Raw genomic sequence first — 21,311 nt, 5'->3', positions numbered from 1 at the left:
AAAGAGAACTTCTTGAGATGGCAGTCACTTCTTCCTTTTGGTAGTCACAACATTGTGTTGTTCAGGAATTTATTGACTTCTCTGTTTTCATCTTTTTGATATCCCTAACTTTTGCCTGAACTGTTTATTTTTGAGATTACAGTCAGCGGGATGCCTTGATTTTTGCCTAAGTCATCTTTTGATTTTGACTTAGCAGGCTTTTCTTTGTATATATGTTTTTTCCATTTTTTCTTTTTGAAAGCTATTGACTGCCTTGTTTGATGATTAATGAACCGTCCTTGTCTTTTGATTGACATTTCCAACACTTCTTTGATGTGTGCGGTTGAACGTTTGTGATTGAAACCTTTGTTGAAAGATGTACTGAATGATTCTCTTAAAATAGAATGCACAGCCAAATTAACTGAGAACTACCCTGCCCCAGGTTATGATCAAGGGTTTTAATTAGTACAAGAAAGAAACTTCTACTTCTTAGGCTCAAAGGGGTTAACGAGGGATTAACATCCTTATATCTCCACTGTTTTAGGAATTGAAACAATGCCTGTACATCGTCAACATAGTCCGTTCAAAAGCATACTGTATAAGGTTGCGGTATCGTTTTCGTCATCCTCCCTTAAAAGGCCTACAACTTAGCAGGAGTTGAAATTATAAAACACATGCAAAGTAAAGACATAATTTTAAAATGAGTGGTAACGAAATAATTTATTCAAGACAAACATATGCAATGCACTGATGATGATTATTAAAATATATAATGTCTATCATAATTCGAATGTTTAAACAAATAGAATAGAAATTGCAAATGAAAGTAAAGCTAATGATTTAAAGTTCATCCACTCTGACATTAATCAGTCTTGTCGTGATTGTGCATGGGAGCAGTGATCACTACAGGAGTCTTGGAATGAGGGAATTCAATTTCACCAGCATCGATCATATCTTGAATCTTGTTCCTCAATGGCCAACAATCATTTGTATCATGTCCAGGGCTATTGGAATGGTATGCGCACCTCGCATTGGGCTTATAGCTAGGAGCGGAAGTGTTGGGCTTTACAGGAGGATCCCTCACAGTAATCAAGTTTGCTTTCAACAAGTGTTGTAATGCCTGAGCCAGTGACATGTTGATCTTCGTGAACTGACGCTTAGGTGCATCTGGCTTGTGTCTTTGTTGTTGTGGAAATGCCCCAGCGGATAGGTTATGTTCATTACGACCTTTCGGGTTGTGCACAATTTTAGCCATAGGAGGTTTCTCAGGTGAATTGAAACCAATGATCTTTTCATCAATTAAGTCTTGAATCTTGTGCTTCAGTTGCCAACAATCCTCTGTATCATGACTAGGACTATTCGAATGATAAGCACATCTCGCATGGTACTTGTACCCAGTAGTAGGATTAGCAGGAAATGAATATGGAGCCAATAAAGTTATTAAGTTCTGATTGAGCAGTTGTTGCAGAACATGAGACAGCGGCATGGGTAACAGAGAAAATGATTGCTTAGGCTTGGATCTCTGATTATCTTGACCACCTTGACGCTTATGTCGATCCCTCTCCTTCTCGATCAAAAGTGCTTTTAGTTCTTCTTGCCCCTTGGCCAAGTGAAAGATTATTTTCCGGAACTGGTTATTCTGAGCCTGAAGATTTTTGACAGATTGTTCGAGATCCATGATGCTGAAATAAACAGCGAGGGAGGATGAGAGACCTATTGTAAGAAACCTGTTATGCGATGTTATGAATGCAAATGCAATACTTTCAAGGTTCTTTAGGAAATTTAGATCATGACATATAGAAATTAAATTGGTCGCAGCCTTGTCTGAAGAACTCTGACTTTCATCTTGGAACATCCTTCTTTGAGAATCAAGCTCACCATATCGAGTGGGTCATCGCCTCTGATTCGGGATACCTCTGAATTTGAAAGTATATGGCTAGAGGAAAATAAATCCTCTTGCCCCTTGATAGGTACAGCGTCTCTGAATTGGAAGGCATGTGGCGAGAGGAAAGTAAATCCTCTTGCCCCTTGATAAGAGTTCAGCCCTTGATAAGAGCACCTGAAATTGTGCGCTCTAAATTCCTAAGATCCTTGAAAGGGTTAGTAAACATGCAATGTTATGGTGTCATGATGTCATGAATGTTATGCGAATGCAGTTCATCAGGCATAGCGTGAGATGGTAAGGACAAACAAGTCCTTTCAACAAAACCTGCGAGGAAATGAAGGTTAGTAGTAAACACAAACAAGTCACACCAGTCAAGCAAGTCACACAAGTCACACAGTCTTTGGCTTAAGGCTTGCATGGAGTCTGATCAGGTGTCCTTCCCAAGGGTATTTCTATGGATAAAGAGATTTCAGCAGCGGGTTCTACCAAGTGACCCAGAATTGTCAGCCCCCTCTAAAGCACCCTCGAACATGGTACATGCATACCATGCAATGATACTTTAAGAAGAAACTTATCTGAGCTGTAGTATCGGGTAGCGACCATAACTTGGCATGCACCAAGAATAGCCCTCCCACTACGTTCCTAAAAGCCAGGATGGGTTAAGGGTAACTAAAGGTCCTTGAGCTCCGACGCACCCAAAGATACATGCATAAACCTCTCTCATGCAAAAGAGGTACACAATAACCAGTGGAGGCCTAACTCAAGTGTGAACTTCATTTTGACCAACCCCAAGCATGCACAAGGGGGGTCTCCATGACTATGCCACTCCTAATCTTAAGGGTTCTTGAATCCGGGAATAGGATTCGTCCATCACTTAATTCCCAAAACGCCCCTGAAAAATAAAGCAAGCAAAGCAGACAATAGAAAACAATTAAGTGAATCCTAAACTTTTAAGGTAACCCCTCTTTTATCGAATTTAATCCCCAGCAGAGTCGCCAGTTCTGTAATACGGTGAACTGACTTTTTATCGATCGAAATGTTGCGGTTAAGCATGAGTCGCCACCGACTTTTATTTTATCCAAACAAATTCAGAAAGGCTAAAAGAAACAGAAAAAAACCTTTTAAAGAAATCTGAGTTCGGGGGGTAATTTATGCAAAGGGAAGGTGTAAGGCACCCTTTGCATCCATGGTTTTCCATGGGCTCTTAATTGCTTTGCTTGCTCGTTTGTTTAGAAAATGTAGATGAAAGAGATAGGGACTTTAGCTCATAAATGAGCGTAGCCCTTTTGAAAAAATTATGAGAAAGAATATAATAAAAAGGTTTGAGCATTGCAAGGCAATTAGGGGCAATTACCTTAAACTCAGATGATAGGTCTCTTTTTGCCTTTCAGAATGAAAGGGTCTATCCTTGCCATAAGAGGGCAGGAAGCCTTTCGTTTGGAGGTTGAAGGGTCATCGAAGCATCCTTTGCCATAAGACTGTCCCATGCCATAGAAGGGCAGGTAGTCTAAGGCAAGGATCAGAATAAGCCATTTTTCGTAGGCAGCCAGAAGATACCTCAGCCTTTTTCCGTAGGCAACTTCCGAGGGTCGAGGTCATATTGTGTACCGAAGGCAGCATCATTTAGGGTCGTATGACCTTTAGTATTCGAGGCAGCATGGCTGAGGTATCTTCGAATTCGAGGGACGTGGCTTATTCTGCAAAAACACGAAGGCAACAGGCAACAAGGCAACAGGCAACAAGGCAACAGGCAACAGAGAGGTTACCCAAAAGGGTGCGTGTGTGCAACAATCACGTGATTATGTTCAGATATTTATCTTTTAATTAGTTATTCTAATTCAGTTTAAGGCTTGCACTCCCTAAGATTACTAACCACGCAGTATATAATAAAGCAATAAAGGGGAAGGGGACAATGAAACCAGCGGATCCCCAATGGGGTTTGACACAAGTAATAATTTAAGATTTGAGTTTAGGGTTACCAATTATTCGTAGCTTTGGCATTAGGCAAACCCTGAAAAAGTGGGAAAAATGGCAAACAAAAATAAGGTGAGTGCATTATCAGTTCAGAGGCAAATGCTATTAACTCTAAAAAAATAAAGATATAAAGAAAATTAAAATAAGCAAAGTAAGTAGGCACTTAGCTTCGAATTTGATCTGATATGGTTGGCGGGAAGCCTCGGGGGTAATCCTGAAAAAGGCAAGGCAAAAAAATAGATGAATGTATGCACAGTTCAAGAAAGCATAAAAGGGCAAACCCTAAAATCAAACAGGACACAAAATAGACTTTGAATTTTAAAATAAATAAAATACTTAGCTTCGTATTTGACCTGGCGCGTAGTCGGAATGTTTTTGAAGAGTCAACCCTGAAAAGGCACAGAAAAAGAAATATTTAGTGTAGGGAATGATTTTCGTAAACCCTGATTAGGGTACGAATTGAATAAAATAACGTAGACAATTTAATTAATTATTGGTCTCGCGACCTAATTAACAAAATCAGACACACAGGTATTTTTTATGAATTTTTGGAATTAAAAGAAAGCGTATATGGATTATTGAAAATATATTAATTAAAATAAATAGATATATGATATTAAGAAAATAAAATAATTAAATAAAATAAATATTAATTGTTATAAATAACTAAAGAAGAAAAGAAATAAAAATAAAAAAATAAAAAAATGAAAAAAATAAATGTATAAAGGAAAATAACAAAAATAAATATTATTATTAGTAGAAATAAAAAGTTTTGAAAATAATATATATAGTTTTTTATAAACAAATAAAAACATATATATATATATATATATATATATATATATATATATATATATATAAATATAAATAAATAAAAGATTGTATAATTAAAAATAAAAAAAAATAGAAAACTTAGCTGTTTGATTCTGTGTGGCGCATCTATGATGGATCATGGTACACTGGCAGTTTCGAGGCGTTGGATTGAATGAGACGAAGATCTCATGGCTGGCTGGATGAGGCGCATCGTATGCGTGTGAGCCAACGCACACTAGATCCTCCGGCGTTTCAAATTTCTGCGCGCGCGTGGACGAGCCTATCAGGAGGCGACACGTCTGTGTCTTCTTCCTCCATTCGTCGTCTAAACTTGCCCAGACATTTACCTACGGACGCAAAGCGTAGCCATAGCCCCTGTACTCAAGAAAACCTCGTATACGCAATAAAAATAAAAGGCAAGGCCATGGATCGATTTGTATCATCCATACGAATCGATTGGTACCTGTTTCAAGCTCTAATCGTGGCTAATTTAGGAAACCCTAATTCGGAGCTTAGAGGCTCGTTAATGGCGAAACCGTGTACCTATGCTCAAACTCAACCAAACTATCCAGAAAGATTGCAATTATCATTATGAACACGAATATGCATCTGAATCATGCTAAATATGCAGGGGTTATTAGGATCGAATGTGAAAAAGTAAGCACAAACCGCGAGTGATTGGGCACGATTCCGAGGGCTGCAACCTTGGAGAATGATGGAGAATCCTTCAGGGATGTCTCAGGAATGTTTCTGGAATCTCCAAATGCCTTGAATCGAGCTCCTTCTTAGAAACCAAATTTTGACTTTCTTTGAACTTTGAAGGAATTGAGCAGGGTTCTTTGCAGCCCAAATTTCGTCCCCTTTAGGTCTGCAATCCTTCTACTTATATAATGGAATGTATTAGGGTTGTTATTTTGATTTGAATGCCCATGAATCTTTGATTTCAATCTTGAAAAATTTGATTGGAAAATTTTGTTAAAAGCTTCCAAATTTGGCTCATTTGATCCAATCTCTTTCCAATTATATTTTGCACGAAAATTGATTGGATATTTTGTTTAAATGGTGATTGAATATGATTGGAAAATATAACTAAATCAAATTTCTCAAATTTCTTTGATTTACTTGATTTAAATTATATTTTAATGAATATAAATTCAATAAAAAATCAAATAATGATCAAAATTTCGTGGCAAATGGATTTGGATCTTCTATATGGCTTGGGGAGCAAGATTGGATCTCAAAAGCTTAGGCCCATTTGCAAAAATATTCAAGTTCCTTCACATTTTTCCCTCCAAAATAGTCCAACTTTGACAAGGCCTATCTCCCTCGATTTTTGAGGTATGGAAGTGTTCTAGGACTTTTTAGAAACCTTGGAGAGTCCTCTAACCAATGTCTTTGGTCCTATATCAAAATCATTTTCCATGCTTATTTTATGTCCTTTTGAAAGAAGTATCTTTTTGTTGACTTTTGAAAAGGACCTATAATGTATGAAGTCATATCTCTCAAACCATTGACCTATGAGCTCTGATTCTTGGACCATTGGATGGAGGAGTGAATTCCCTTTAAAATGAGCTTTGGTGGGAATTTTTCTGATAAAGTATGAATATTTGGTGAATTTTCAAAGTTTGGTTGACTTTTTCAGTTCATGCCCAAAATAGTAACTCTTGACTTTTGACTTTTCTGATCTTTCCTTGCATCATCATGATCAATTCTTGATCAAATGGTGAATGATACTTCAATATGAGGATCTTGACAAAAAATCAGGAGTTTTGACTTTGCTTTGACCACAGTTGACTTTTTAGGTTAAATAGTCGACTGTTGACTTTCTGAGCTTTTGAATGACCAATGCTTTGAGATAGGCCTTGATACTTGTCATGGAGGTAATGTGGGATATGTTGAGACATATGAGATGCCTTGGAACCATTGATTCAGTGATTTCCTCTTGAATTAATCAAACCCTAGTTCAGAGCCTTTGTGCAGAAGAATTTGTCTAGGAGCTTTGCATATGGATTTGAAACTTGAATAGGAGAAATAATGTGGGCAAATTTTGGGGTATGACAGGTGCAATTAGGACCCAAAAGGCCCAAAAGAGATATTCAGCCCACCATGGAACCAAAGGCGCGTGGCCCAAACCTGCCCAGCAAGTGGAGACGCACGTCTCCACGCCCTCTATGCCACGTCAGCAAAGGGAGACGCACGTCTCCATGTTCCTACATCTTCTCCACTTGAGACGCACGTCTCAAGTCAGTCAAGCTGCCTCCTGAAGAATAGGAGACGCACGTCTCCACGTCCTGGTCTGCAAAAAGCTCCCCTTTTCACGCAAAGCAACTGCAAAGCCCCTCCTATAAATATGACCTGTCACTTCACTTCAATCTGTCCGATTTCCTGCCAACGAAGTGCTGCCGAAATTGTACCGCGAACTGCTTTTCCTTATTCTGCTTTCATTTAACCGTTTATTTTCTCACAACGATTTCTATACTGGAAATTGTTGTGAACTTTTCGTAGATCTAGCCTTACGTTAGATTTATTGCTTTATTTCATTGTTTTTTATTTTCTGCCATTTAAATTCCGAAGAACGATCCAGCCAACCTGTGGTGGAAGTTCGAGTACTTCAAGATTCAATTCAATCCAGATTTATTTTAATTCAGGTTTTTTATTTACCGCCTTTATTTATATTATTATTGCATGATATATTATATTCCATTTAATATGTCTAATATTATGAGCCGAACCGATTTATGCATGTTTAATCATATTAATATGTCTGGCTAAATTACTAAAGGTGTCGGTATGTAAAGTAAGTTAACCGTAGGGATCCGAAATAAATTGGCTTAAATTATGTTTTATTAACTATCACTTATTTTTGGTTTATATGTCTAGTTTAATTAGTAAGTCCTAAAACCAATAGAGCGAAAGTTTGAGGGCTTAGGACGGTCAAAGGTTAAAACCAATAGAGCGAAAGTTTGAGGATTTTAACTGGATAGTAGACATAGGACATTAGTTTTAAGGATGGCGAAAGCGTATTAAGACTAATTGGAACTTATTTATTTTCAAAAATTGTTTCTACACTCGAGCGGGATGGCGAAAGCGTACGTTAGGGTTATTAGCTTGCTCCGAGTCAACAGAGCGAAAGTTTGAGATTAGGAGATTTAAATAGATAACGACCTCGTAAAATAGGCATTTTATTAATTACATTGTTTCCAAAAAGCTCTTCTAAAATCTAATGGGATGGCGAAAGTGTACATTAGGATTAGGATAGTAGTCTGAATCAACAGAGCGAAAGTTTGAGACGAGGATTTTTAATCAATTGGAATTAGTAAAGATTTTTAATTTAATTATGCAAAAGCCAATGGACCTTCGGATTACCTTTAGTTAAACGAAATACATACTGATACCTGTCTTTTATTATTATTCTTTATTTTCTCACAATCACTTTCCCTTAGGAACAATCGAAATTTTAGTACTCCTAGCTTTACATAGTAACCTTAGATAACGGTAGATCGATTCATAGTCCCTGTGGATTCGATATCTTTTAAAACTACACAACACGACTGTGCACTTGCAGTTATCAGATTTATAGACACGTAAAGTCGCGATCAAGTTTTTGGCGCCGTTGTCGGGGACTATTTTTAAGTCGATATCGTAACTCACTGTTACACCGTAGAGACTAGGACAATTCTTCCCTTTCTCTTTGAACGATTGTATGCCAAATACTCGTTCAGAAGGAGGAGACCTAATACAACAAATTAACGAGATCGAACGTTTCATTAACGTTAAACGTCGAGCTCGCAACCTTCCCGAAGTAGCAGAAATTCCGATTAATCAGGAATTGATTTTTACTGATCAAATCAATCAAATCACCCCGAAGTTAGAGATGGCTGCTATTCGTCCTCTTAGAGACTATGCCGCTCCTTCGCGCGCTGAACCGCATTCAAGTATCGCACCACCTGCGATTGAGGCAAACAATTTCGAACTGAAACCTTCACTGGTCCAAGCTGTTCAACAGAATCAATTCTCTGGAAGCCCTGTAGACGACCCCAATCTCCATTTATCTGTGTTCGTGCAATACGCCGACACTATCAAAGCCAACAACGTTAGTTCCGAAGCTATTCGATTACGCCTTTTCCCTTTCTCATTGAGAGATAGAGCGAGAGCGTGGCTTCAATCCCTGCCTTCCAATTCCATAACTACGTGGGACGAATTGAAGAGAGTATTCTTAGCGAGATACTTTCCGCCTAGCAAAACTGCTATGCTTAGAGGTCAAATCAACGGATTTACCCAGAAAGATAACGAATCGCTCTTCGAAGCTTGGGAACGTTACAAGGACATGCTTAGAATATGCCCTCATCATGGACTCGAACCATGGCTGATCATCCATACCTTCTATGGTGGTCTCTTATATAACACTAAAATGACTATAGATGCCGCTGCTGGCGGAGCATTAATGGACAAACCCCATGATGAAGCATACAAACTCATAGAGAACATGGCACAAAACCATTACCAATGGGGAGGAGAACGAGCCGCTCTAGAGAAAGCCCAAACCAAAGGAGGAATGTACGAAATAAGTGGTATAGACCGCGTTAACGCTAAAGTAGACGCTTTAACTCAAAAGATCGAGAATTTAACCATCACTCCTTCAGCCACCGCTGCCGCTGTAGCACCTAACTGCGAGATTTGTGAATTGACTGGACATGTAGTTGCTGAATGCCAACTCTTGACTGGAGTCCCATCTGATCAAGTAAATTACGCTCAAGGAAACCCTTATTCTAACACGTACAACCCTGGATGGAAAAACCACCCGAACTTTTCTTATAAGAACAACAATGTGTTGTACGCGCCTGGACAAGCACCTGCTGTACCACCTGGCTACCAAAAAGCGCCTGTAGCTGCTCAAAACACCCCTAGGAAGTCCAATCTAGAAATCATGATGGAGAACTTCATAGCTTCCCAACAACAAACCAATAAAGACTTCCTGAATCAAAACATCCACAATAGCGAGCAACTAAAGCAACTATCGAACAAAGTAGATGCTTTAGCTACGCATAACAAAATGTTAGAAACTCAAATCTCACAAGTAGCTCAACAACAAGCACCTACTGCTGCCCCTGCTGGCACGTTTCCTGCTCAACCTCAACCCAATCCTAAAGGACATGCGAACGCGATAACACTGCGAAGTGGAACTAATTACGATGGACCCATAGATCCTAGAACCCAAAACGTACCCATGTCACAACAAGAGCCAAAGGAAACCCAAAAGAAAACAACTGACGAACAAACTGCTAAGACTAATGAGAACAATAACGAAGTGGAACCCGAAAAAGAGAAACCTTATGTTCCACCACCACCTTATAAGCCGCCAATTCCTTACCCTCAGAGATTAGCTAAATCAAAAACCGAAGCGCAATTTAAAAGATTTGTAGAACTTCTGAAGCAATTAAACATAACCATACCATTCACAGAAGCCATAACTGAGATGCCTTCGTACGCTAAGTTCTTAAAAGAAATCTTATCAAACAAAAAGAAACTCGAGGATAACGAAACTATAACGCTTACCGCTGAATGTAGTGCTATCATCCAAAATAACATGCCTCCAAAACTGAAAGACCCTGGTAGTTTCTCTATACCCTGCGTAATTGGAAAAACCATCATAGAGAAGGCCTTGTGCGATATAGGAGCTAGTGTTAGTTTGATGCCTCTTTCAACCTGTAAGAAACTCAATCTAGGTGAGCTTAAAGCAACAAGAATGTCTCTTCAACTAGCAGACCGTTCAGTTAAGTACCCTGTAGGAATGTTAGAGAATATCCCTGTTCGTGTAGGTCAATTCTACATCCCAGCTGACTTCATCATTATGGATATCCAAGAAGATTCTAACATCCCGATCATATTAGGAAGACCATTTTTAGCAACTGCTGGAGCAATTATAGATGTAAAGCGAGGAAAGCTTACTTTCGAAGTAGGAGAAGAGAAAATAGAATTTATCCTTTCCCAATTCCTGAAAGCACCTTTTATAATTGACACATGCTGTTCTGCTGACATAATCGACGAGTGTGTCAAGGAAATAAAATCCGAACCAAATAAGGAAACCGAGATCCTAAGAATTCCTATGCCGCCAATTCTTGAAGATGACAACTGGCGTGAGGAATATCAAGATAACCACCTGAGTGAATGCTTAGCCTTAACTCCCGATCTTATACCTGGACCTAAGAAACCTGCTGTAGAACTAAAAACACTTCCTACCGATCTTAGATACGAATTTCTAGACGAAGAACTAAATCGACCAGTTATAGTGAACGCCAACTTAGGACGAACTGAGACTGAAAAATTACTTAATGTCCTAAGAAGATACCCTACTGCTTTAGGATACAACATATCAGATCTAAAAGGTATAAGCCCTTCTTTGTGTATGCACCGCATTATGCTCGAAGACGATAGTAAAACCTCTAGGGAACATCAAAGGCGAATAAACTCTATTATGAGCGATGTGGTTAAAAAGGAAATCCAAAAACTACTAGAAGCTGGAATAATATATCCTATATCCGATAGTAAATGGGTTAGCCCTGTTCACGTCGTACCAAAGAAAGGAGGAGTCACTGTAATCACTAATGCAAAAGGAGAATCTGTAGCACAACGTACCCAAACTGGATGGAGAATGTGCATAGACTATAGGAAGCTAAATAAAGCTACCCGAAAAGACCATTTCCCTTTACCTTTCATAGATCAAATGCTCGAACGCCTAGCTAAACACTCACATTTTTGTTATCTGGATGGATACTCCGGATTTTTCCAAATTCCTATCCACCCTGACGACCAAGAGAAGACCACATTTACCTGTCCTTATGGTACATTCGCTTATAGACGAATGCCTTTTGGGCTCTGCAATGCACCCGCGACCTTCCAAAGATGCATGATGGCAATATTTGCCGACTTCCTAGATGGAATAATGGAGGTCTTTATGGACGACTTCTCTGTCTGTGGAGGAAGTTTTGAAACATGTTTAGAAAACCTTGAAATGGTGCTTAAACGATGCGTAAGCGTAAACCTAGTCCTTAATTGGGAAAAATGCCATTTCATGGTTCGACAAGGAATTGTACTTGGACACATCGTATCCGATAGAGGAATCGAAGTTGATAAAGCAAAAATCGAAATTATCGAAAACCTCCAACCTCCCAAAACCATTAGAGAAATAAGAAGTTTTTTGGGACATGCTGGTTTTTACCGACGCTTCATTAAGGATTTCTCTAAAATAACCAAACCCTTAACTGAACTACTTATGAAAGACGCCGAATTTATTTTCACCGATAAATGCACTGAAGCGTTTCAAACGCTTAAACAAGCATTGATCTCTGCGCCAATTATGCAACCTCCCGACTGGAATGAACCTTTCGAAATAATGTGTGACGCAAGTGATTATGCTGTAGGAGCCGTTCTAGGACAAAGAAAGGATAAGAAACTACATGTCATATATTATGCGAGTAGAACCCTAGACGAAGCTCAGATGAATTATGCCACGACAGAAAAAGAATTATTAGCTGTCGTATTTGCATTAGACAAATTCCGTTCTTACCTGGTAGGAGCCAAAATAATCATATACACTGACCACGCCGCCATTAGGTACCTCCTAACCAAAAAGGACGCCAAACCAAGACTTTTGAGATGGATCTTGTTACTGCAAGAATTCGACCTGGAAATTAAAGATAAGAAAGGCACTGAAAATGTCGTAGCAGATCACCTCTCTCGATTAGAAAATCTGAAACCCGAACAAGTACCAATTAACGATGATTTCCCTTATGAAAGACTCATCGCCCAATTAGAAGCAAATGAATTCGAACCATACCATCCAAACTCTGAAACCGACAAATTAGCAGAAATAGCTTTGGCCTGATCTGACGCACCTTGGTATGCAGATTTTGTAAACTACCTAGCTGCTGGTGTGCTTCCTCCTGATCTAAGTTACCAACAGAAGAAGAAATTCTTCCACGACCTAAAACATTACTATTGGGACGACCCACTCCTGTTCAAAAGAGGCCCCGATGGAATCTTTAGACGTTGTGTACCCGAGGAGGAAATAAGAAGCATAATAACACATTGCCATTCTGCACCGTGTGGAGGACACCATAGCACATCTAGAACCTGCGCCAAAATCCTTCAATCTGGACTTTTCTGGCCCAACTTGTGGAAAGACGTCTATTTTGCTGTACTAAGCTGTGATAGATGCCAACGAACTGGAAACATTTCAAGACGCGATGAAATGCCTCAAAAAGGCATTCTTGAAGTAGAAATATTTGACGTCTGGGGAATAGACTTCATGGGACCGTTTCCGTCATCGTTTGGAAATCAATATATACTCGTAGCCGTCGATTACGTTTCAAAATGGATAGAAGCTATTGCTTCTCCTACAAACGATACACGAGTAGTTATCAAACTTTTCAAAAACGTCATCTTTCCTAGGTTCGGTGTGCCAAGATTGGTAATTAGCGATGGTGGTTCCCATTTCATTTCAAGAATACTTGAGAAACTCCTTCGAAAATATGGAGTGAATCATCGAATAGCCACACCATACCATCCGCAAACAAGCGGTCAAGTAGAAGTATCTAACCGCGAAATAAAACAAATATTGGAGAAAACTGTTGCTATATCTAGGAAAGATTGGTCAACCAAGCTAAATGAAGCTTTATGGGCTTATAGAACAGCTTTCAAAACTCCAATAGGAACTACCCCATTCAAACTCGTTTATGGAAAATCATGCCACCTACCGGTAGAGTTAGAACATAAAGCCTATTGGGCCATTGAGAACTTAAACCTAAACTACACTGCCGCTGGTGAGAAACGACTTTTAGACATAAACGAATTAGAAGAACTTAGACAAGACGCTTACGAAAACGCCAAAATCTATAAAGAGCGAACGAAAAAATGGCACGACAAGCGTATATCTAGGAAAAATTTTAGCATAGGCGATAAAGTGCTCTTATTTAATTCTAGACTAAAATTATTTCCTGGTAAGTTACGATCTAGATGGTCTGGCCCTTTCGAAATAACTAACATATTTCCAAGTGGAGCGATAGAAATCAAAGGAGAAACCGTCAAATCTTTTGTCGTAAATGGGCAACGTCTTAAGTATTACCATCATCACGAATACGATGAAAACATCGAAGTTTTTAAACTAGACGAACTGCCCGCTCTTTCGAAAAAATAGTTTTCTATTTTAAAATCGTCGAGCTTACGACATTAAACAAAGCGCTTGGTGGGAGACAACCCACATTTATTTATTTATTCTATTTATTTTCATTTTAATTTTAAAATTTTAACCTTTAATTTTCATTTAATTATTCTATTTTTAAATTATTCTAGATTTTAATTTTCTTATTATTTTTCATACATCTTATAATATTTATTATAATTATAACTGCCTTCTTAACTTGTGAAAATACTTCCTTTTTATAATTATAATTATTATTATAACTTGTTTTATTTAATTTTATTTGTTTTTTTTTAAAAAAATGAACACTAGCCTAGTTCTAACTTAATCTCAATATTTTCAACTTCTAGGTTTTTCATTTAACTACTAACTACGATGCAAGAAGTTGATAATATGGAAGTTGTGTTCCGTGGTAGAGGCCAAGAAGCAAGATTTAACAAGCTGGCTGGAAGACACATGGATTTGACTTGCTATCCTCACCAACCAACTATGGTGAAACTTGGTATCGAAGAAAGCATCCTACACCTGCTTAACCAAATTGGTTGGACTGGTTCTCACTTGTTCCGCAAGTTTAGCACTTACCGGAAGCTCACTCTGGAATTCTTGAGCTCCCTGACCTATCTCCCAAACTGTGGACAAGGACTGAAAAAGGAGTTATTCTCTTTAGACTCTTTGGTATGGAGTTTAATTTCTGCATCCGAGATTTTGCTGAAATGTTAGAACTACCTCATGGACCTGATGCATACGCCCAAGTAGCTGAAGAAAACCTTCCATACTGGGAGTTGGAAAAATTCTGGGGCAAGATCACTGGAAACGACAACCCTGAAGAGAATGAATTTCAATCTGAGAACATCCACAATCCTGCTTTCCGCTACTTTCACAAGATCCTTGCTCACTATATTTTTGGAAAGCCTGATAATGTCACTGAAGTCACTAGAGAAGAGTTGTTCATCATGTTTTGTACCTCTCAGAATCGCCCGGTCAATGCCATCGCATTCATGCTAACAAACTTCGAGCGCATCACGCAAGACGAAGTTTCGCCCATTAGGATCGGCGGATTTGTCACTATGATCGCTAATGCCATAGGAATGAGAGTGCCTTTGCTTAGATTGACACCTTATGGTACCCATACCTCTATGGACATCAATTTCTGCTTTAATCGAGGTATCATCGGTAATCTTGGACCTGATCGTTTTGAATTGCTAATTGATAACAAAGTTTGGTATCAGTTCACCTTACCAAATCCTAGGACGAGTGTGCACAACCCTGCCAACTGGCTTTACTATGGTCAGATTCTTGAGAGAGAGCCATCACCTGAAACTCCTCAAGCTTATGAACATTTTGATGAGGAAATGCCTGCATCTGAATCTGAACCTGAAACGCCTCCTGGTTATTATGAACCTCTTCCCGTTGATGAACCCATTCCTGATTACGAACCTCTTCCTATTGATGAACCTATATCTGAGTATGAGCCTGAAACTCGTTCTGAAGATTCCGTTGATGACTACACTGTTGATATGACTGATGTCGAGGTCGAGCAACAACAACCCGCTGCATCTACCGCATCGGTGAATCAAAGAATGCCTAATCTGAATACGCACGAGCAAGCCATCACTGCACTACAACAAGATGTCCAACACGTGCGCAACGAGCTACACACTTTGCAAATGCAGTTCTTCGATTTTATCGACACCGTAAATGCTCAGTTCGACGAAGTTTTCAAACACATTCAGTCTAATCAGAACAACAATAGACGTGGCTAGATGTTACCGTATTAGACTATTAGATTTTATTCTAGTTTTAGTAATTTCTATTCCTAGTTTAGATTTGCATTTTTCTGCACTTTTGTTTTCTACTTCTGTTAACACTCAGTACTGGTTTATTATTAAATGAAAAATTCTTTTGATTACTGCTACTGTGTTATGTTACACTGTTATTGACTGCTATATATATACTTCCCTATAATTTTTTGCTGTTAATAGTATTTAAATTCGACACTGTTATAAACTGATGGACAATATTAATGGTATCTGTCAGCACTGTCTGGTCACTTGCATGCGTGACCCACTTGCCTGCAACCAGGAGACGCCCGTCTCCATCTGTGTGGGACCAGCTGACCAGAATCAGGGGACAGGAGACGCACGTCTCCATGCTCTGCCCCAGCAGACTGACTGCCTGAGACGCACGTCTCCCAAGGCCAGCAGTCTGCATTTGACCATGCAGACCATTCTTCTTTCCCTCTTGAATTTTGAATTTGAATTTCAAAATTCAATCTTCCTCATTCTTCCCCTATTTATTCCATTTAAACTCCATAAACCTCATTCATCCTCCATCATTCACCTCTTAATTCTTCATCATTTCCTAACCTTCTATTCTATTCAAACTTCAAACACCACCATTAATCCATTTTAATTTTCCATTAACCACACCATTTTCAAACCTCACTATAAAACCACACCACGACCACTCTTATTCTTCACAACTTTCATACCATTCTCTATTTCTCCTACACTACATTTCTATTTTTCATTTCCATACTCACCATGCCTCCACGTTCATTAACCCGTAGTGAGCGTCCCGAGAGACCACCTCCCGACCTTTCAAACATTATCTTCCGAGATGATGACAATGATGCTCAACGAACAAAATATGTTGCTTTCTACGAACGTTCGGTTGTTCCCACAAAATTTGTGAACACCGAGTGTCTAGAAACTTTGGGTCTCATTGATGGTGTTACCCGTCTGCTCACCAAATCTAGCCTCCACCATCTTTGTACCGAACCCGTACCTACTTATGAGCCGCTCGTCTTAGAATTTTTGAGTTCTTTCAACTACGACACTCCCTCTAATCAACCACTCTCAACCGGTAGCATCCAATTTCGGATGTTCAACCGTGAATATGCTCTCGAACAAGATGTCGTAGCTTCATATTTGCATTTTAATCATGCACCAATTGCTCACCGCTCAATCTTTCAAGAACTCAATGGTCGATCTTGGGAGGATCTCGCTTTTGAATTTTGGTTCAATCTCACTGGAGAAAATCCTACTGGTTGGAGAGCTCTCCATGCTTCCCACATTCAAAACCCCGCTATACGTTATTTTCAACGTGTCTTGGGGCATACTATTTTTGCGAGATCTAACAACCACAAGGTAAACCAAAATGAATTATTTTTCCTTTACTGTGCGCTTAACAATATCCGTTTCAATGCCGCACCGTTTATGTTCCAACACATCCAAGGTTTAGTTAACGCCCCCGCTACAAATCCATTCTTGCTTGGAGGCATTATTACTACCTTAGCCTGTGCTTTAGGTCTTGGTGACGAGCTCCTCTCACTCTCACATCTTATGAAGCCTGCTCAGTCACTCGATCTCACCTAATGCCGCGATTCCCACTTGGTTTCACCCCGCCACGATGGCCGCTACACTTTGGTCGTCAACAAAGTTCCTATTCCTTATGTTATCCTTCCATGCCCTGAAAGAATCAACATCCGTTATGTTCAACGTTGGAGGCTTATTGAAGACAACCCTCAAGATGACCAACAAGAACATCCTAATGAACCTATGGATGCAAATGAAGAAGAACTCAACCAAGGGCAAGCTGATGTCAACGAACCTCCTCCAAACAACCCTCCGCCTATCACTCTTGAAGCCATGTATGCTGCTATTCAACGCCAAGATCAACTCGTTCAAGCTATGCAGACAAACCAAACTGAAACAATTAGGCTCATCAGAGAGATGCAACAGGAGCACCGTGACTATGCTATTAGGAACGAAAGTCAATACGCTGAAATTGCTACATATTTGCATGATCTTGACATTTGTGTGAACGACTCTCCTGATAGACATCGCCGTGTTCGTACAAGAGGTGCGAGCAGTTCTCGAAACTGCAACAATGAGGAGTAGTTCTTATGCACTGAGGACATTGCATCATCTAAGTCTGGGGGAGTCGTATTATTTCTATTTCCTTTAGTTTTATTTTTCCCTTCCTTGTAATGTTTTTCAAATTCAATAAAGTATATTTATGGAATTTAAGTCTTATATGTATAATTCCGTAGTTATTTCAATTTCTTCCATTTTCTTGAGCCATAACAAAAAATTTTGCTCCTAAACGATAAACGCAAACCCCACACGTTCGAGAAATACAAAGCTACTCAAACACTCAACGCATTGAAACTGAATATAGTCAATATCCTTATTGTCCCAACACTCTAAAACCCCCGAGTATGCGTAACCGATTTGAGTACCCGTTGTACCAAAACCACCGACTTTAAGTTTTGAAATAACCCTTAGTAGTTTATTCTAGCAGTCGGCACCGTCTTAGATACAAACTACGCAGAGAGTCGATGAATATAAGTGTATGATCCTCATAATGATAATTATGTGCTCAACCATAAGAAGAAATGTGCCTACTAAGTAAGGTGATCCTCACAAGATCATTTAGCCTAACGGTCGCAAATTTCAAATACAAAGAATTAAAAAAAAAAACTCACTGTCGATTGGTTCAGAAGTCATCTGGTAATGAACTTGGTAGGAAGGACTATTGTCCGATTCCCCACAATCTACAAGTGAATGCTAAGGAGTATACCACATATTGTGCCAGAACTCCGTGAGAAGGATCATAGTCACTAACCGACTACTCTGCTATGTGCGTGTCAAGATAATGGGCTTAATGTGATTGCGCGCGAATGAAAAGGGTGAAACATGATGACAAGTCAAATAGGTCGAGCTATAATGGCATGATTCGGATTGGTATGCATACTGGGAGTTGTTTAGTGTTGTTACTATAGGTTTATTGTTAGATTCATTATCATTATTTCCGAATAAGAACGCTATGTAGCTGAGTATGACTGAACGACATGGTGGAAGTGTGTTTCATTTATCTTTATCTTCTTATTTTGCTTGAGGACAAGCAAAGGTTCAAGTCTGGGGGAATTTGATAACACGATTTTATATCGTATATTTAGCTTAAAATCCATAGATATTTATAGCATTTTCTGTTTATTATTTTAATTTATTACGATATTACGCGTGTTTTTGCTTTGTTTCAGGTTTTACACTTCAATTACGACTATTTGCGAAAAGGAAAGAAAATAGAGCTTAAATGACCGATATTTATGCCTAAAAGACGAAAAAGGAATGCTGAAGCAAAAGAGGGGTGCAATTAGGACCCAAAAGGCCCAAAAGAGATATTCAGCCCACCATGGAACCAAAGGCGCGTGGCCCAAACCTGCCCAGCAAGTGGAGACGCACGTCTCCACGCCCTCTATGCCACGTCAGCAAAGGGAGACGCACGTCTCCATGTTCCTACATCTTCTCCACTTGAGACGCACGTCTCAAGTCAGTCAAGCTGCCTCCTGAAGAATAGGAGACGCACGTCTCCACGTCCTGGTCTGCAAAAAGCTCCCCTTTTCACGCAAAGCAACTGCAAAGCCCCTCCTATAAATATGACCTGTCACTTCACTTCAATCTGTCCGATTTCCTGCCAACGAAGTGCTGCCGAAATTGTACCGCGAACTGCTTTTCCTTATTCTGCTTTCATTTAACCGTTTATTTTCTCACAACGATTTCTATACTGGAAATTGTTGTGAACTTTTCGTAGATCTAGCATTACGTTAGATTTATTGCTTTATTTCATTGTTTTTTATTTTCTGCCATTTAAATTCCGAAGAACGATCCAGCCAACCTGTGGTGGAAGTTCGAGTACTTCAAGATTCAATTCAATCCAGATTTATTTTAATTCAGGTTTTTTATTTACCGCCTTTATTTATATTATTATTGCATGATATATTATATTCCATTTAATATGTCTAATATTATGAGCCGAACCGATTTATGCATGTTTAATCATATTAATATGTCTGGCTAAATTACTAAAGGTGTCGGTATGTAAAGTAAGTTAACCGTAGGGATCCGAAATAAATTGGCTTAAATTATGTTTTATTAACTATCACTTATTTTTGGTTTATATGTCTAGTTTAATTAGTAAGTCCTAAAACCAATAGAGCGAAAGTTTGAGGGCTTAGGACGGTCAAAGGTTAAAACCAATAGAGCAAAAGTTTGAGGATTTTAACTGGATAGTAGACATAGGACATTAGTTTTAAGGATGGCGAAAGCGTATTAAGACTAATTGGAACTTATTTATTTTCAAAAATTGTTTCTACACTCGAGCGGGATGGCGAAAGCGTACGTTAGGGTTATTAGCTTGCTCCGAGTCAACAGAGCGAAAGTTTGAGATTAGGAGATTTAAATAGATAACGACCTCGTAAAATAGGCATTTTATTAATTACATTGTTTCCAAAAAGCTCTTCTAAAATCTAATGGGATGGCGAAAGCGTACATTAGGATTAGGATAGTAGTCTGAATCAACAGAGCGAAAGTTTGAGACGAGGATTTTTAATCAATTGGAATTAGTAAAGATTTTTAATTTAATTATGCAAAAGCCAATGGACCTTCGGATTACCTTTAGTTAAACGAAATACATACTGATACCTGTCTTTTATTATTATTCTTTATTTTCTCACAATCACTTTCCCTTAGGAACAATCGAAATTTTAGTACTCCTAGCTTTACATAGTAACCTTAGATAACGGTAGATCGATTCATAGTCCCTGTGGATTCGATATCTTTTAAAACTACACGACACGACTGTGCACTTGCAGTTATCAGATTTATAGACACGTAAAGTCGCGATCAGAGCGCTTGATCCAAAGTCTTATGCCAATTCTTAGGTTTCTTTCCCACATGATTCTTAATAAGGCCGATTATTATTTTGTTTGCTGCTTCAACCTGTCCATTTGCTTGGGCGTAATAAGGTGTAGAAGTAAATAACTTGAAACCTATTTCTCTGGCAAAGTCTTGCATTTTTCGTCCAGTAAACTCAATCACAGCCTCTTGATCCACATTTGCCAGTGGTATTGCTTCGACCCATTTTGTGAAATAGTCTATTCCTACCAAAATGTACCTTTGACCTTTAGATGACTTGGGGTGAATTTCTCCAATCAAATCTAATGCCCATCCCCTGAAAGGCCATGGTTTTACTATCGTACTTAATTCGTTTGCTGGAGCGTGTTGGATACCTGCATGTTCTTGGCACTCTTGGCACCCTTTCGCAAACTCTATGCAATCCTTCAACATCGAAGGCCAATACATCCCATAACGAAACAAGAGCCATTTCATTTTGTGCCCTGCTTGATGTGCACCACATGCCCCACTATGTACGTTCGACAGAGCCAAATATGCTTCTGCTTCACCCAAGCATTTCAACAATACCCCTTGTCGCGGGCGAAAAATCGTTGTCTTTTTTGGGATGAGACACCTGATGCCTTCTTTGGGCTCGAGTGCTCAAAAAATGATTTTTCTTTTGTACGGACCAAACTTTTTATTGTTTCCAAAAGAGGAAAAGGAAAAAAGTTGCAATAACCTTAAAAGTGGGGGAGAGATCTTGGGTAAGAGGGTTGGTTAT

At 39.0% G+C, this 21,311-nt stretch overlaps 1 non-coding gene across 1 annotated transcript; it reads right to left on the bottom strand.

The window, feature by feature from the left end:
• Positions 1-8,900: 8,900 nt before the first annotated feature.
• Positions 8,901-9,007, bottom strand: LOC131634358 (small nucleolar RNA R71). Its single transcript, XR_009293525.1, has one exon. It is a non-coding gene; the product is annotated as a small nucleolar RNA R71 (small nucleolar RNA).
• Between the last annotated feature and the right edge of the window lie 12,304 nt (positions 9,008-21,311).

The sequence above is a fragment of the Vicia villosa genome, unplaced genomic scaffold (genome assembly GCF_029867415.1).
Source record: "Vicia villosa cultivar HV-30 ecotype Madison, WI unplaced genomic scaffold, Vvil1.0 ctg.001282F_1_1, whole genome shotgun sequence".
Lineage (NCBI taxonomy): Eukaryota > Viridiplantae > Streptophyta > Magnoliopsida > Fabales > Fabaceae > Vicia > Vicia villosa.
Note: the sequence above shows the minus strand (reverse complement) of the source record. Positions and strands in the feature narration are given on the sequence as shown.